General features: G+C 51.4%; 1 protein-coding gene and 1 long non-coding RNA gene across 12 annotated transcripts in view; one reads left to right on the forward strand and one right to left on the reverse strand.

Moving 5' to 3' along the window:
- Nucleotides 1–2,001, reverse strand: part of LOC122202705 — a 32,769-nt gene extending 30,768 nt beyond the window's left edge. For 3 of the 11 annotated variants that reach the window (XR_006194824.1, XR_006194826.1, XR_006194822.1), the window contains exon 1: nt 1,701–1,997. This is a non-coding gene — a long non-coding RNA (uncharacterized LOC122202705). Of the gene's footprint in view, nt 1–198; nt 518–1,700 lie in introns of all 11 variants that reach the window. The other 8 variants (XR_006194818.1, XR_006194817.1, XR_006194815.1 and 5 more) reach the window with 5 other exon arrangements.
- Nucleotides 2,002–2,066: 65 nt separating this feature from the next.
- ANXA11 (annexin A11) overlaps nt 2,067–18,407 on the forward strand; it is a 45,200-nt gene continuing 28,859 nt past the window's right edge. Inside the window, exon 1 of the mRNA XM_042909162.1 lies at nt 2,067–2,251. The gene's annotated coding sequence lies outside the window, so the exon portion shown is untranslated. The remainder of the gene's footprint in view (nt 2,252–18,407) is intronic.

Consider the following 18,407-nt stretch of genomic DNA (forward strand, 5'->3'; position numbering starts at 1 on the left):
GCCCAGGCAGAGGCCTGGTGGGCGCCAGGTGACCTTCCCCGACAAAACCCCCGGCCCAGAGCGCGCCGGGCAACGGAAGCTTCCTCGGAACCCCGCGGGCTCGGTGGGAACTTCACCCCGACGCCCGTTCCTGTGTCGCCGCGGACGCCCCCACCGCAGTAATTCCCAACTTTGGCAGAGTCTCCAGGTGCCACTGACCTCGGCCTCTCTTCTGCTGGGGGTGGGGGCGGGGCATTTCCTCCGTGTCGCACTGGAGCCTTTGGCCAGGGTTTCAGGCTCACCCGGCCACTCATCTCTAAAAAATGCAGTCCAGCTCCGAAAACGGGCCGCGCCTTGCAGGGAGGGGTGTTGCAGAGGCCGTGGAAAATGACTGGGTCCCCGGGGTTCGGAGTCTGGAGGCAGCAGGCTGCCGGAGGGCGCGGCTGCCGCAAGGCACCCGCACCCCTGCCCCCTGCAGAGCCGAGGCCAGAGTCTCCCCTTTGGCCTACTGCGCCCAGTCTCTCCCACTCCGTGCGCTCTGAAAAAATGGAAACAAGACCAGCAGCGCTGTTTGCAATAGCCCCAAACCTGCAGCAACCTAAATGTCCTTCCCTAAGGAGCTAGGTGACACGCACGATGGCGCGCACCGTGCAATCCTTAGGAAGAATCAAGTAGATCAAGGTACGCTTGCGGGGAAAGACCCTGCAAGATGCAATGAGTAAAACACATTGAAAAAAAAAATTACTGCAATTATCATTTTAAACAGTACATCTAGGTGAATATATTCACCTAGAGTAGAAGTAGAGTGTTGCAGAGAGAAGGATCTGGAAGGGCACGCCTAAAAGTCTTGGGAGAGTAAGAATTTCAGTTTCTAAAAACTGCTTTTAAATTACCATTTGTTCATTTATTACCTGTGTAACATTTTTTTCAAAAATAAACTTTAAAAAAAAATTTTTAAGAATTTTAACTATTCTTTTTAAGAATAGTTTTTATATTGGGGCACCTGGGTGGCCCAATCGGTTAAACGTCTGAAGTGGGCTCAGGTCATGTTCTCATAGTTGGTGAGCTCGAGCTCTCCCCCAACCCCCAAGCATGCTTCGGATTCTGAGTCCCCCTCTTTCTCTCTGTCTGTCCCCTGCTATGCTCTGTCTCAAAAATAAACATTAAAAAAAAATAGTTTTCTAATTACAGAAAAAAATGAGAAGTTAATACTTGGTTTCTTCTATTATTAGCATCTTCTATTAGTATGGTGCTTTTGCTACAATGAATGAGCCAATACTGATGCCTTATTAACTGACGTCCATACTTTATTCAGATTTCCTTAGTTCTTACCTAATGTCCTTTTACCAGGATCCCATCCAGGATACCACACTACATTATTTTCCTATCTCCGTAGGCTTTCTTGGCTGTAACAACGTGTTTGCAGACTTTCCTTGGTTTTGATGACCTTGACAATTTAGAGGAGTATTGGCCAAGTAGTTTGTAGAACATCCCTCAACCAGGGTTTGGCTGGTGTTTTTCCCATAGACTGGGAATATGTATTCTTGGGAGGAAGACCACAATCGGCACCTACTCTCACCGCTGATTTCTCTCCCTTGATGTTGACCTTGATCACCTGGCTAAGGTAGTTTGCTGGGTTTCTCCACTGTACAGCCACTCGCCCTACCCCCACCATTTCCATACGGTTGCGTGGCCATTTTAGCGTGCAAAGTGTTCTTTACCTTAAGGAGAGTCGCTAACAACGGTACACAGGCCAGAGCGGGCTTGGGGAACGCCCGCCCCGAGATCGCGGCGCAGGGCGTGCCCGGCGGAGAGCGAGACCGTCGGAGAAGGCGGGCGGAGCTGCTACTTCTCGCCGACCTCCGAGAGCCCGCGGGATCCCCTGCGGGTTAAAGAGAGCCGGCAAGCCGGAGTGTTTCTTCCCCGGCCTCAGGAGGCAGCTCTCAGCTCTTCAGCCCTCTGGGCTAGGACCTAGGGGCGGGGCCGCACATCGGCCCCGCCCCCAGCCCCGCCCCGCCCCCAGTGCGAGCGGCTCCGCCCCGGGGCGCGCTGGGGCCCAGCCGAGTTTTCCGCCCGCCCGGCTCCTCCTCCCGCCCCGCCCTGGGTGTTGCGGAGCCCAAGTGCCCGAAGTGCCCCGAGTGCCCAGAAAGCCGGAGTGGGACAGAGCTCCAGGCCGACCAAGGCGCCGCGGCCGGACGCCCGCGGAGAGAGACGCCGCTGCCTGCGGCCCCCTTTGTCCCTCGCGGCCCCCACCCCTGTGGTCAGTGGCCAGGTAAGTGAGGGCTGCCCGACCCGCGGCGGGGCGGCGGCAGAGACCGGGCGGCTGCAGTGCGTGGTGGCCCGCCCGGTGAGGCCCGGGACTACCCCGCGCTCGCTCTCGCCCCCGCCCTGCGGCTTCCTGGTTGCAAGGCATGGTGGGGGGGGGGGATGATGGTGTCGGGCTGTCGGTTCCGGACGGGCTGCGTCGGCCTGGCTGTCAGTAGATGGCTGCCCTCCCTGTGGGGTGGGAGGTGCATAGGCCGGGCCCCCGTAGCCAGGACCACGTGATTGTGTTGCTCGGCAGGGGTCTGGGGCTCTGCAGGTTCGGGGTCGGCGTGAGACGACTGGGTGAACTTGGGACCGGGTGAATCTGTGACCAGAAGGCGACTGGCTGGTATGGGGATGGCCTATGGCCCGGGCCCCTCTGACCTAGCTGAGTTCTCGAGAGTGTGTGTGCCCTTCCCGGAAAGGCTTGTGCTAAGGAGAGCTAGTAGGGGAGGCTGGCTTCAGGAACTTTCCTTCTGAACCTGGGAGGACGCAAATCCTGGGAGCTGCCGCCGTTGGAGAGTGTTTGTAAGGCACTTTGAGAGAATGCGGAACCGTCCGGGGTACTGTGTTCACCAGTGTGTTTACCTTCTCTGCTTTTCCCCTCGAGCACAGTTTCAGGGAGGGGTTCTTGAACTTTTCTCTCCCCCTGGGCCCTACCCAGCCCTTTGAAGGCTTAAATAGGCAGAAACCAAGTCTATTGGCTTAAAGGACAGTTGTGAAGTTCCCCTTCCGAGGAGGGGAGTTAAGCTAGCCAATTCTAGCCCAAGACAGTTACAGTTGGCCCCGGGAGCATTTATGTCCCCCCCCTCCTCTCCCCATCAGTGACCTTGCTATGGAGATTGGGTGTTTTAAGACACTCTGGGTATCCTAGGTAGCCAGACACTCTGCTCTCTCTCCTGAGCCCCCGCTTTGCTCCTGGCTGCCCTGACCTAGGCATGGACTGGTGCCGTGGGGGTGAGCCTCTTCCCTGCTCGCAAAACGAGGAACAAAACTTGCAGGGGAGGGCAGGGCTGAGTCCAGGAGCTGGACCGGCAGGGTGTGTTCTCTTGCTCACTCCTAAATGGCTCTCATTATGTTCCTTCATTCCTTCCTTGCTAAAGTCAATTGTTGGGGATTCCAGGAGGATTGACAGTGCTCCTTCCCTCAGAGGCACTCTCTGTGCTTCTAGGTGGTCGCTGAGAAGACCGGCCAAGTGAGGTGCCAGGGAAATTTGTTGCTTTGGCATTGGGTGCTCAGTCCCTGGGGTCCCGCATCCCTCCCGAATCTTGTCTCTTACTAGTCTCCGTGCCTTGGTTTCCTCATCGTTTAAGTGAAGGTAATAATAGTACCTACCTTACAGGGTCACTGAGAATTCAGTGAGTTATTATATTGCAACCATACAACCCAGGCGTTGACCTGAACTGGTGACTGGTACACCATACCCCTGTGCTCCAGGTGGATAGCACCCACAGTAGATAAAGCTTACAGCAGGGCCTGGTTCATAAGTCATAATCTGTGTCAGCCATAATAATAATACAATAATAATAGCTGTTGTTTCTTTCGTGCAGCTGAAGGTTCAGATTGAACTGCCCTTCTGCCAGTTCCTTTGTTTCAGTTCATGTCGTTCTGTCCTCCTGGAATGCCCTCCTTCCCCATTTCTGCCCATTATTCACCACCCTCCTGAGAGCCATCCGAGTGCCTCCTCCTAGCAGAAAGGGACACGACATCCCCTGAGCCCACAAAGTCCTCCTCCTCCACTCCTTTGGCACCACTGTTCAGTACTCACCTTGCTTGGTATTTGTATGACCACATGTCTTGTCTCTGCCCTGTCCTTCCTCTTTGGAAGGTAGGGTCTGTTTCTTATCCATCTCTGGTCTCACAATACCCAGGATGGGCCTTGCCTAATGTGTGTGCTCAGCAGATGTTAGCTGCTTGAAAGAGGCAGGCCAGAGAAGCAAGGTTTTCTTTGATATTAGACCTTGAAGGCTGGGTTTGGATTGGTTTAAAAAAAAAAAAAAAGGAGAATGAAATAGAATTAAGTTCAGACTGAGAGGTGAGAGTAGGAGATGGCTGAGAGTCCTCTTTGATTCCCTTATGTAGCCAGGGCAAGGGTGACAGAACCCATCCTGGATTGCTGTACCTAGAAGGCCAAGATCGATTAGTGATGCCTTGGTCTTGTGATTCAGGGGAGGATGGGTAGTTCCTGGTGACAGCAGTAAGAATCTAGCCAGAATAGGTTAGTGTGGGTTCTTGGCAATTTGCTGTTCACTGCAGAACAGGGGGGGGTGGGGTGGGGGGGTGAAGGGGAGGCGGGGGGGCGGGGAAGCCAGTGTAGGCAGGAGGTAAATGTAGAAACAAAATCTGTGCTGAGTGCTGGATGTTCAGAGGACCCAGAGCCTTTCTGGAACTCCCCCTCCTTCCCCTTGGATTCACTTCCTTCTCTCTCTCCTTAGCTTCTGTCTTTCCCCCTTAAGCCTGAGCAGCTCCGGGCACTTGGTCCCATGGGGAGCACTCAGGGAGGAGTCTGTGTGCGGGTGTGCTACACAATCACAACCAGGCAAGCCGACAGGTTTCCCCGGATTTTTCTCTACAGCACCTTCTTGATGCTATTGTCTCCTGGAGCACTGGGAGTTTGAATGATCCTAGATAGGAAAGCCCTTAGGGGAAATGAAAAAAACTGAAGTTTCTTTGTTGGAAATTTGCATTGTTAAAGGGAGTTGTTGAAACTCAGTGGAACTTTCTAATAACTACCGCCGTACCACCGTAGGCCTACTGACTCTGGCCCCTTTGCCCCACAAAATAACCGTCTGATGTCACCCGGTGGCTTGTATTTGGGAGGATCCTAACAGTACCGCCTGAACCGTGACTCAGATACACTGATGGGAGAAAGTAACGGGGTGAGGGCAAAAGAGGAGTCGATAGAGTTCTCATCCGTTGTGGGTCACTTGGGACAAGCCATGGAGCCACACAGGGTCCCAAGTGTTCTGAATGGTAAAAATGCCTACCTCAGATGGTTGATTGCAGAAACTGTTTGCAAAGGGAGTTTAAGATCAGTTAGGATGTAGTGATGACAATGTTGATACCCCTGAGGGTGTTACTGCAAGGAAACTTGAAACGGGATTGGAGTGTACAGGTGGTTGAGTCCTGGTTCTGTGATCCCTTAGTGTCTGGTCTTCCATGGGCTTGTGCTCCTGAAAGTGCCACGCCTTAGCAGAAAAGAAGGGAAGAATTGCTCCTGAAATTGAGAGGGAAGTCCCGTGGCTCCAGCCTTTGACACCTACAGCCTGGGGAGAGGCTGGCCAGGAGGACAGTGAAGATGAGAGGAATCTGAGTGAAGGTGGAGAGGAGAAACCCAGAGGAGGGTAGCAGGGTGGAGGGAGCATGTGGCAGGTTAAGCCCGCGAGTGGCATCTCTGGGTGGGGGGGGGGGGGGCGGGAGAGGTTGTTTTTGTGGGGGGGCTGGTGGTAGCAGATGTGAGCGTGCTGTGTCCACCTAAAAGGTCATGGCTATTTTTAGGAAGTGGGTGACAAGGCGTGTTTCTGTTGAACTCAACATTAGTGAGCACCCACTGTCTGCCTAGCCTTGTGCTGTGTGCATAAAAGCAAAGGCCACCCCACTCACCCTAGTTTGTCCCCCTGGATTCTCCTGAGACATGAAACACTGGATAAGAACCAGGTCTGGAGAGTGGGCATGATCATGAGTTCAGTCTTGGACATGTAGCGTTTGACGTGCCTCTGAGGTACCAAGTAGGCAGGTATGTGGGGGGCTTTGGAGGGGTCTGGGCTAGAGGGACATTTTTTTGTCCGGATTGTATCTGATTTAAGGCATGATGAGATTGAGGAACTCACCTTGAAAGCTGAGTCAAGGAAGATGAGCCTATAAAGGAGCCAGAAAAAGAGCAGTCCATGAGAGGGAAGGAAAAGCAGGACAGTGTCAGATCACAGAGGCCAGGGTGAGTCCACCTCAGTAGGAGGAATGGCCAGCGGTGTCCATTGTTGCTGTGGGAAGCGACAAGGAGGATATTCGGCACTTTATTTAGCCAGGGCAGTTTTGGTGGGATGTTGGAGCAGAAGCCAGACTGGGATGAACGGGTGCAGGAGCTGTAGGAGGTGGGGATCTGGGGATACTGAGTGTAGACAGGCTTTGAAAATGTTGGCTTTGAAAGGAAGAAGAGGGATTGGGTGGTGCTGCAGGAGGCCTGCACTGAGGGGATATTTGTTTCTGTTTCTCAATTCATTCTTTTATTCCCATTCCACCTAGGAAGTTAGCACAGTGGGTGGCCTGCAGCCAAGGGTCTCTCCCTGTGTCCCTCTGTGTCATGTAGACAAAGGCACCTGTAAATGTTTGCTTCTTTCACAGAATGGATTCATACTGCACACCTTACTCTGTAGCTTGTGTTTTTGATTAATTTATCACGGGCAGTAACTCTGGGTTTGCATTCCTCCAGGTCAGTAGCAGCTGTGGAATGTTCTATAGTGCAGATGGACCATAATTTATATAACTTTTCCCTTATCGATGGGCACTGAGACTGTTGACTGTTTTTGTAACTTGAAATTGGAATTGGAATGTCATTGAATGTATTTATTTATAAGGAAGAGTTGACATTTTTATGACATTAAGTTTTCCAAATCAGGGACAGATCACAGGCCTTGTAATACATCTTTGCGATATATTATGAATGGGAATCCAACTGGATATGCTAACTGGAAAATAATTTTTTGTGTGTCCTTTCCACTTTTTTCTGTTTGTTGGTCCTTAATTTCAGCCTTTATCATTATTCATTCCTTCTTTTGGTTATTTTGTTGCTCTACTTTTAATATCTAAATTGGTTCATTTATTTTTAGTCTTTTAATTAATTTTTTTAATGTCTTTTTTTTTTAATGTTTTATTATTTATCTTTGAGAGAGAGAGACAGAGCATGAGTGAGGGAGGGACAGAGAGAGAGGGAGACACCGAAACCAAAGCAGGCTCCAGGCTCCCAGCTCTCAGCACAGAGCTCAACGCGGGGCTTGAACCCATGAACCCTGAGATCATGACCGGAGCCGAAGTCAGACACTCAACCGAGCCACGCAGACGCCCTTACAATCCGCAAAGATAAGCGTGATGAACGTGTATACACCAACCACGGATGCCAGATTAATACATCTAGAATAAATATAAGTACAGCTTGACTTAAATAAAGATCATAATGAGAAATTTTTGGAGCACCTCTGATAATTGATAGATACTCAAGGAAATGCAGAGAAGCTCAAGTTAACAGATACATCTAGAGTATGTGTCCCACAGAGAATACACAGCCTTCCCCGTCTGTGAAACCTTCTGGTATGGGTCATGTAGTTGCCACAAAGAAAATCTTAATACAGCCCAATGAGAAGAAATTTTCCTGATCACATTTAGTAATTATAACCCAATAAAAGCCCCAGTCAACATTAAAATATGATCATACTGCTCCACGAAAATACTCAGAAACCCAGGATGCTGTCTTCTAAAACATCCTTGGATCAAAACTGATCTACATGGTGGGGCGTCTGGCTGGCTCACCTGGAAGAGCATGCGACTCTTGATCTCAGGGTTGTGAGTTCGAGCCCCATGTTGGGTGTAGAGCCACCCAGGCGCCCCAATATGTGTATTTTTTAAGAGAGTAAGTGAAAGGCTCAGAAATGTAGAGGGAGGCATCAGCTAGGGGTTTTCCAATGTTTTGCACGTTTTACAACGTGGTCTGTTTAGTTTTCTTTCAGGTTTGTGTGGAGTAGGTGGTGCTCAGGTCTCCCCCACCTGCTTCTCAGCTCCCTGATAATCATGAAATAATCCAGTCCCAACTTCTTAGGAGGGATGGGTAAAGTAAGATTTGCCTGCAAGCCCCAAGGACAGGCCCAGGTGCCGCATCTGTCCATATCTGCCCCTTCCTTTATGTCCAAAGTCACAGTCAGCTCTGACTGGCAATTACACTGTTCCTTCCTCGTTTGGGACAGCACGTGACCCTTCTCGATTCCACAAGGTATGTGACAAAACAGTCAGTACACAAAAATGTCCGAGGGCCCAATGTCAGATACAAAGACGTGGGCCCCCAAATCTTACACCCTTTTGTATCTTTGTGTTTTAAGTCACATCAGTGATTTCAGGGGAAATCCTAGCGAGTAGTTTTCCAAGTCCTGTATTTGCAGGTAAAGGCAAAAGGCTGAAAAACAGGCTGGAAAAAACCCTCAGCCTGCTGAGGCAGGGTTATTGAAACAGTCTTCAACATATTTTTAAATTTTTTTTTTTTTTTTCAACGTTTTTTTTTTTTTTTTTTTTTTATTTTTGGGACAGAGAGAGACAGAGCATGAATGGGGGAGGGGCAGAGAGAGAGGGAGACACAGAATCGGAAACAGGCTCCAGGCTCCGAGCCATCAGCCCAGAGCCTGACGCGGGGCTCGAACTCACGGACCGTGAGATCGTGACCTGGCTGAAGTCGGACGCTTAACCGACTGCGCCACCCAGGCGCCCCAACATATTTTTAATATAAGTATTTCCACTAATAGTTTTTCTTTCTGTTTACCTAATACTGTTTACATACTATATCTATCTATCTATCTATCTATAGAGAGACATATATATTTTTTTATTTTTTTATTTTATTTTATTTTATTATTTTTAGATTTTATTTTTCTAAGGGGCTCCTGGGTGGCTCAGCAGTTGAGCGTCTGACTTTGGCTCAGGTCATGATCTGACAGTTCATGAATTTGAGCCCAATGTGGGCTGCTGTCAGCGTAGAGCCTACTTGGGATCCTCTGTCCCCCGCTCTCTGCCCTTCCCCCTCATGTGCATGCACTCTCCCTCTCTCTTTCAAAAATAAACATAAAATTTTATTTTTGTTTTTATTTTTTTAAGTAATTTCCACACCCAATATGGGGCTGGAACTCATAATCCTGAGATCAGGCGTTACCCGCTCCATCAACTGAGCCAGCCAGGCCCCCCCACCCCCACCCCACATACCAGATATTCTTGATTTTATTCCTTGCATCTTGTTTTCTGTTCATTATTTATTATACTTGGATGTTATCACTTTTCTGATTTCTGCTGACTTGCTTCGGTTTCTCATCATCCTGCTTCCCTAACCTACCTGCATTAGGATTCGGGTGTGGTCATGGATTGAGAGAGGAGCTCCTCTCTTCAGAAATTGAAGGCCCGAGTCAATGTCCGCTCCATGAGATGGTGCGGGCACCAGGCTCCTTCTGTAAAGTTGCTTCCAGCATTCTCCGGGGCTGTGGTTTTCAAATGTGAGCATATATAAGAATAATCTGGAAAGTTTGTTAAAACACAGGTTTCTGGGCCCCACCCTAGTTGCGACTTAGGAAGTCTGGGGTGAGGACTGGGAATTGTCATTTGTGACAGCCACCCGGGCTGTGTTGATGCGTCGGTCTGGGGGCCACCCTGGGTAGCCCTGCTCCAGGAGCTTCCCCTGCGTGCATGGCCCGGGACAGCAGACTTTCATGGCAGGACCCTGCTTAAGTTGCCAAGGGAGGCTTGGAAACCCAGTTCTTGTTTGAAGCCACCGTGTGCCAGGCAACAGTTTGTGCTCTGTTACGGAAGTAACAGAGGGCAGATGGTTGAGGGGGACAACCAGAAGTTCCTGGGACACCACCCACTGCTGTCTATAATTTGAACTCCTGCTGTGCTTATCAGTCTTGCCATTGGCTAAGCCCCTATCCCTCAGGTTAGGAAGTAGGAATGGTCTGTCGCTACAGTGGCAGGCCAGCTCGCGGTGCTGGGCGTGGCAGCCTCCCACCCGTGGGCTCGAGAATGAACAGGCAAGCAGCTGCTGCCGCCACTTTGCTGATGCTCTGAGAATCATCGCTCCTTCTGGGCTGTCCCCAGGAGTCAGGTCTGGCGGCCGCACATCCTGTCGCTTGGAGCCACCTCCTGACCTTACAGGCCGCGCAGGGATTTGGATGCCCCTCCAAGACCCAGCTTTGGGATGGAGAGTATCTTGCTGTGCTTCCTCCTCCTGGCTCACCTTTCTCAACTCCAGGTATTAGGCGTAGGTGACTATTTCCAGGAGAGCTTGGGGGAAGAGGCCATTTAAACTCCGAACGGACCCCAGAGAGGTCAGAACAAGTGGCCACCAACCCCCACTCTCTGCTGTTATTAATTCATAGGGAGGGAAACAATGTCCCAGAGGCTTCCGCGGAGCAAAGGTTGTCTTCTGTGCTGCTCGATTTTACGGGAATTTATTTGGGAGGCCGCAGAGTCACTTCCTTATTGACAGCCTGTACATTTCCCCAGCCCATTCTCCAGCCCGGGAAAGTGGGTTGGAGCCCAGAAGTGTGCTGAGTGGAGGGGAGCCCCCGTGGGCCATTAATGCATCAGCCTGGAAGTCAAAAGACATGGTTCTAGTCTGTGTCCTGCCCCTAGTCAATTCTGAGACGTCAGGCAGACCTCTTCTGCTCTCTGGGTCTTGGTTCCCCACTGTAGTAAAATAGGCCGGTTGAAGCAAATGATTTCATGAAGCCCGCTTCCAATTTCAGTATTCTAGGATTCCTGCGTCATCCAATGCTAGCACCCCGGGAATTGACTTTTTATTTCTAAGAGGTATCTTTCAGAACTGGCTTGCTCAAGTTCAGCCCCATGGTAAGGCCTGTACACCGTCCCATTGCCACTCTCCCAGCCTGCTTTGCCCAGAACCTCTCCAGGCTGGTCAGCCCCAGGTGCCAGGCCTCAGAGGACAGCCTGAGGCACTGCCTGGATAATGATTGACATAGGCTCCATCTAGTCTTAATTCTTGGCCTGTGGGTGGGGAGTTGAATGTTTAACCGCACCTCTCAGAGGGTTTTTGTTCAGTGCCTGGGAAAATGTGGTCAGGATCTGTGGAGTGCTGCCCGGTGGCTTTCTGGCTTGTTTCTGTGACTTAATGGCACTGTGCTCACACCTGAGAGGAGAGGCAGCTTCCCCATGAGGGCAGGGCACTGAGGCTCTGCGGTCCCTGCAGAGGGTAAGGCCACTTACCCCCTTTCTCCAGCAGAGTTAGGGGTGTTCATACACCCTCTCAAAACGCTTGAGGTCCTGCCTTGGTGTGGGAGGGAGAGAAGGGAATGTCCTTGATGAGTCCTCTCTGCCCCCGGAATTCCTGAAGCCCGTGCACCAGAAGCTTTGACCAAAGAGGCCATCAGAACAGGTGCCACCCAGGATGTGGAAGCGATGAATCAGGGTCCACTCGTATCCTGTCAACGTGTGAGGCCCTCGCTGTGCCCAGCCCTATGCTAGCCAGTGGCAGGAGGAGGAGGGGCCTATCCTACAGCCTGGACACTCGCTCTTCCCCTAGGAAAAAGTAATTCTGGCCCTGGCACTAGTTGGGTGTGTGACCCTTGCCTGTCAGTCGTCTCTAAGCCTTAGCTCCCTTAAGGTGACACTACCGATCTTGAGGGAACATTGTGACGATTAATGAGGTGATCTATTTTGAGCTAATATGTGTGCCTATCATAGGTACTGGAAAAGGGGGAGTATTGTTAGAGCACTGGAGAACATAGAAAACGTTTTAGGCCAAGTGCTGATAAGTTCCAGGAAGAGCGGTCATTATGCGTGGAGAGATTCGGGTAGGCTTCCTGAAGGGGGTGGGGGGGGGGGCTCTATCTTGGCTAAAGGAAGGCTAAGACTGACCCAGCCTTAAGGAAGGGATAAAGGAGACAAGGAGGACAGACCAGGTAGAAGGAACTGCCTGAACAGAAGTCCTGAAGATGAGAAGTGCCAAGAAAATGCCCTGGCTGAGCCACGGACATGCCATTTCCTGTGAGTCTTTCCATCGCCCATAGACCTCCAGGAGCCTGCCATTTTCCTGCCATGGCACAGTGTGTCCCTTGGCCCAGGGCCCTTTGGCAAACCTTAGGATCCCAGCTACACAGGGGTCAGCCCATACTTGAGCTCTAAAAGAGAATCTTCACGGATCTTTATAGATCTCTGATCTATAGGCTCTGGTGGGGATTTCTTTCCACTTCAGCAGTAAGAAGGTTGGCCAGGACTTTGTCACCGTTAAGCCGCTGGTAAGTATAATTTGAAGGAGAGGCTTCCTGGGGCTTGTAGGTGAGTGGGGAGTGCCTCAGCCATTTGGACCTGGGATAGATACTGTCTCCTGTCTCCTAGGCTTGAAGGGACTGAGCCTCTCCAAAGCCATTTGAACAGCCACCGCCTTCAGTCTTGTCCGCTACCCCTCTTCCCCTACTTCACTGTGAGAGAGGATCTGTGATAGGCCTTGGGCTTTCATATGGCTCATTGTATCTTAACTGGCAGGGCCCTGGGTGACACCTGTCCCTTTGACTATGTGTGCAGGTGCCTGGGACTGTGCAAGTGGGGAACAGTGAGCAGCTGAAGCAGGCACACCTGGCCGAAAGGGTAGCTGCTGCCTCCCTAGCCATGTGCTCCCATCAGGAAGTTTAGGACCCGTGTTACCAGATCTCCTATTTTTCCATTAAAACAAAACAAAACAAAAAAACAGGGATGGCTGGGTGGCTCAGTCGGTTAAGCATTCGACTCTTGGTTTTGGCTCCGGTCATGATCTCGTGGTTTGTGAGTTTGAGCCCCATGTGGGGCTCTGCGGTGACAGCGTGGAGCCTCCTTGGGATTCTCTTTCTCCCTCTCTGCCTCTCCCCCGCTTGTGCTGTCTCTGTCTCAACATAAATAAACATTAAAAAAAACTTTAAGTCAGGCCCAGAGTCTCTTTTATGCTCTTCCCCCTCCCCACCAGGAAATAAGTGTGAGCTACAAAACCTTCACGGAGCCCCAGGTTCTGGGCAGCACACGTCCACGACCGTGGATCCCTCGCAGGCTCACCCATTTAATAGGTGAGGGAGGGAGAGGCCCAGGAGAGCCTTAGGTTGACCAAGACCCTTCAGAGGGAAGCTGGTTGTCTAGACTCTTCTCCCACCTTCCTCTCCCAAAGAATGCATTTCCTGATTCTCAGCCGGAATCTCCATTCTTACTAGGAATGGCTCCTAAAGCGCTTGTGGGTAACTTCCTGCAACTGCTTTATTGTGTGTGTCCACAGCCAGAACGAAAGCCCGGCACAGGAAAGCCCGACTTTGTGTTCTCCTCTTCTTTCCCCACGATGGTCTAGCCCAGCCCCGGCGCCTCTTTGAGCCCAGGAATGGCATTACCTTGAAGCTAATGGAATTTAAGCTTTGGCTTCGGGGGACACCCCTACCCCCACCTCACTTGCCTTGGCCCTTCCACGAGAGGGGCCCTGGCAGTGGATTCACAAAGTCCTATCATTTTGTAAAATTTGCAAAACATTTTATCATTTCTTTTTTTTTTTTTTTTAATGTTTATTTTTGAGAGAGAGAGAGGCAGGATGCGAGCAGGGGAGGGGCAGAGAGAGAGACACACAGAATCCGAAGCAGACGCCAGGCTCTGAGCCGCCAGCACAGAGCCTGACTCTGGGCTTGAACTCACGAGCTGTGAGATCATGACCTGAGCTGAAGTCAGATGCTTAACCCAGACACCCTGACATCGTGTCATTGCTTAAGGAGGGCCCCTAAAACTGTATAAGTTCCAGACCTCCCCAAACCAGGACCAACTCCTGTAGATGCAGCGGCTGACTGGTGTCCTACCTTTTGGACAGTGAGCTCTTGTCTTGGAGGCAGGAGGTGGGGGTCCTGGGTCGGCCCTCTTGAGATCTTGTTATGTCACCTAGGCATGTCCCTTCTTCCCTCCTGGTTGTCAGTGTCCCCATTTGTGAAATGAGGGCTGAGGTGGGGTGGGTAGGAATGAACTGAGTCATCGCTAGGGGGGAGTGAGCTCTGGTGCCCTAGTTGGTGGGGTCCTGGCCAGTTTGAGTGTGATTGCCTGCCTGTGCAGAGCTTTTCCCTCCCCAGAGCATTTGCATTCCTGGCTGGGTGTGTCTGGCCTGGCCATACAGAACCCGCTCGGAGCCCCAAGTCTCACCATGGTGATTCATGTTGACTGATAATACAAGGGAGCAAAGCTTTATTGAGCTCTTATTCCCAGACATACAGGAGAGGCGAGCACCTGCTCCTCCCTTTCTCGGTTGGAATGGTTTTTCTCTGGTCTTGGTGGTTTATTGCTTCCCATGTCAAAGAAAGCTTGCCAAGTTACATAGACTTGTTCACGAATCTTTTACACAAGGAGGGCAGGGACCTTTTCAAAGAGAACACGATGGGAGGATCTGGAAAGAAGGAGATCATTGTATGCATTAGTTTTCTATTGTTGCCATAACAAATTGCCACAAACTTGGTGGCTTAAAACCACACACAGTTTTTTGGTGGTAAAATATATAAAAGATAAAATTTACTGGGGTGCCTGTATGACTCAAGTCAGTTACGTGTCCGACTTCGGCTCAGGTCATGATCTCACAGTTCATGGCTTTGAGCCCTGCATCGGGCTCTGTGCTGATGGCTCAGAGCCTGGAGCCCGCTTCAGATTCTGTGTCTCCCTCTCTGTCTGCCCCTCCCCTGCTTGCACTCTGTCTGTCTGTCTGTCTCTCTCTCTCTCTCTCTCAAACATAAATAAGCATTTAAAATATATATATACGTTTTTTAAAAAACATAAAATTCACCATTTCAAGCACTTTTCAAAGGTGTGTGGCTCCACCGCATTACGTACATTCACATTGTTGTGCGACCATCGCCACCACCCACCTGCAGAACTTTTTCATCTTCCCAAACTGGAACTCTGTCCATTAAACAGAAGCTCCCCAGTCCCCACTCCTCCCAGGCCCTGGCACCCACAGTTCTTGAATTTGGCCACTCCGGCACCTCTTTCCTGGAAGTGGGATCACACAGTATCGGTCTTTTCGTGATGGGCATATTTCACTGAGCATCACGTCCTCAGCGTTCATCCCTGTTGTAGCACATGTCCGAATCTCCAAATCTCCTTCCCTTTTAAGGCCGAGTAATATTCTGTCATGTGTTGTGCACAGCATTTTGTTCATTCATTCCTTCTCATGGGCATTTGGGTTGTTTCCACCTTTTGGCGCTTGTAAAGTGCTGTGGACAGTGGTGTGCTCGTGTGTTTGGGTCCCTGCTTTCTGGTCTTCGGGGTCTGTGACCCCAAAGTGGAATTACCCTGCCGTCTGCCACAGCGGCTGCACCATTTACCGCTCAACCTTTCTGTCTTACGCTTTTGTCTCACAGGCCTCGTGGTGTTTGTTGGGCAGGGTTGTGTCTTTTCTGGAGGCTCTAGAGGAGAACGCACCCCTGTCTTGTGAGGTTCTAGAGGCCGTCTGCATTCCTTGGCTCATGGCCCCTTCCTCCACGGTGCTTCAAATCCATCCTCTTTGTTCTTCCTTTTCATCCTTTTAAAAATTTTTTTTTTAACGTTTTATTTATTTTTGAGACAGAGAAAGACAGAGCATGAACGGGGGAGGGGCAGAGAGAGAGGGAGACACAGAATCGGAAGCAGGCTCCAGGCTCCGAGCCATCAGCCCAGAGCCCGACGCGGGGCTCGAACTCACGGACCGCGAGATCGTGACCTGAGCCGAAGTCGGACGCCCAACCGACTGAGCCACCCAGGCGCCCCTGTTCTTCCTTTTCATCCAGCCAGGAAGGGGCCTCCGCTCAGGAAAGGACTCATGTAATTAGATCAGGCCCACCTGGGTGGTCTAGGCCAACCTCCCCATCTCATAATTGGTAACCTTGATCATATCTAAAAAGCCCCTTTTGCCATGTAAGGTAACATGTTCACACGTTCTGGGGGATCAGGGTGTGGACTGTCTGGGATATTTTTGAAGGACCTAATTAAGGAACGTGATGGTGCCTTGATCTCAGGCTTTGAAAAGCCCTCCTCCTTACCAACATTGTCCTGGGACACCCCATGGTTGTATAGTTGGTTAGGCACGCCCCTCCTGTGTGGGCTGGACACCTGGTAGGTGAGTACCAGACACTGACCAAGTTGGGGTGTATGTCCAGGATCTTCGATGACCCTTTTCCCCCTTTCCGAACATCGCCGCCTGTCCTCTTGGCCTCTTGGGAGAGACCAGCACTGTGTGAGTTGGTCACAGAGTTAAGAGAGCTGTCCCATACTTGACAAAGTTTTTTTTTCTTTTATTGCTTCCTTCAGTACTCACGGCAACTCCACGGTAGGTGGGCAGGTCGTATCTTTGCAGACAGCATCGAAATTGAGAGAGGTAGAGCTGCTCCAAGAAGGTCACACAGCAAGTGGTGGAGCCAGGACCCAGATCCTAGCTTCCAGGCTAATGTTTTTTAGGGAGAAAGTTGAAATTACCTGAGTGCCTACTATATGCTAATAAGCTGCATGGTGGGTAGCTTTGTATATGGGTATCAGTGTATCGAATCCTTCCAGCCACATAGTTGGATAGATGTTTCTTCCCCAATTTTCCCGGTAAAGAAAAAGTCTCAAAGGGGTCAAGCAATATGCCCAAGGTCACCCAGCCAGCAAGTGGTAGAGCTAGACTTGGAATCATTGTCGTCGGGCTCAAAACCCCGTGTGTCACCCTGGTTCCTCCTCAGCAGTGTTAGAAGATGATATCAGATCTGTGTGGGCTGTGGGCAAAACTCATACGGCAGAGCCGAGATGTTTCTTGTGACTGTCCTGTGATATTTGTGGCTCTTGATGGGGGAGCGTGGGTTGTGTGAAGACGGGGAACTGGTTTAGGGTACGGGAGGGAGAGCAGTTGGTGGTAGCAGGACCTACAGAGTATCTGGGGATGGACGCTGGTGATGCTTAGGCTACAAGACGTGGGATGAGCCACTCGGCTTCCTCTTTCCCCACTCAGAGGCGGGGTCCAGGGAAGGAACTCCCCAAGTTGCCTTCCTGCGAGCCACTGAAAGGCTGTGTTGCACAGACAGTAACCGCTCTGGGGTGTGGATGCGCTGCACCCCTGGGGGCCCAGGTGATCCTGGGGAAACGGCCTTGGGTTGGACTTTGCAGGAGGGCGAGGGACTTGAGAGCGAAGGGGGCAGCCAGGAGGGCCCAGGCATCCCTGGCACTCGTGCCTGATTAACGTCTGCGGGCCCCTCCTCCTTGTTTCTCAGGTGGTTCCAGGAGCAGCCCCTCTTGCTCAGGTGGCGTAACCAGGAGGCGCCTCCCCAGGCGGAAGTGGTGAGGCAGACACAGACCTGGCTCTCAGCCTGAACTGCACTTGGAAACACAGCCCACAGTTTCCCTTTTTTGGGGTGGGTTTCCTCAGGTCCTGACCGTGACTTGGACTTTTCACTGCCACTGCGTCTGTCACAAGACCCTTGGCATCGGCAATGACCGAGACCTGAGCCCTTGTCACGTTCTGGGCTTTGGGTGTGAGCCAGACGGTGACACCATATCTGGGTTCACCTTCATTTTCCATCGCTCAGAAATCCCGAATCGGGGATCGGCCTTTGACTGAGCGTCGACTCTTCCCGAAGCCCGTTCGGTGCGGTGTCAGAGGGAACCGTCCCGTGAACAGGAGCGAGCCAGGTTTGTCGGAGAGCTGTGCTGTGGTCTCTCTCATCCCAGCTGAGATGAGAGAAAATGGTTTCCGTTAGCGCGGGGCCCAGGTAGAAGTGTCGACGCCAGTTCCTGGGTGCCTGCAGGGCTGGAGCTTTATGCAGGGGCGCGGGGGCTCTTCCCCAGCACCCTCCTCCTGAGCAGGTTTCATCTCCAAAAGGCCTTTTCAGAGATGCTCTTCTCCCCCCACCCCCCCATCAGCTTCTTGCCTCTGTTTCCCCAGCCCCTGCCATTCCTGGGGCTTGCACCAGGCCCCCCAGGGCACCCAGGTGTGCAGAGGGAAAGGAAAGAAAACTTTGCCAGTCTCATGTTCGTGATTTTTCCTTGGGGAGATGAGAACATCCAACACAGCCATTCCCAGGACCTGCTGCTCCCAGGGCTGGGCTTGGTGTGAGAGAAGGGACTGGTGGACTGGATTCTACTCTTCACGTCCTCTGCCCCCACCTCTAGTTTCGCTCCCCAACTCTACACCCTGTCCCCTCTGCCCGCACACTTCTCATCATGAGTGTTATCAAATGGTCTGGGGGTCTCTGGGACCCTCTAACTCTGTTTGCTGTTTTATACCAGGGAAAGAGATATAATGAAAGGTTAAGTGGTACAAGGAGAACATTTCTGATATTAAACTGTTACTGTCCCCAGTTTACAGATGTGGAAAAGTGAGGATCAGAAAGCTTAGGTAACCTGCCCAAGGCCACACACCTAGTAGAGATCAG

Source organism: Panthera leo, chromosome D2 (genome assembly GCF_018350215.1).
Source record: "Panthera leo isolate Ple1 chromosome D2, P.leo_Ple1_pat1.1, whole genome shotgun sequence".
In the NCBI taxonomy this organism is placed as follows: Eukaryota; Metazoa; Chordata; class Mammalia; order Carnivora; family Felidae; genus Panthera; species Panthera leo.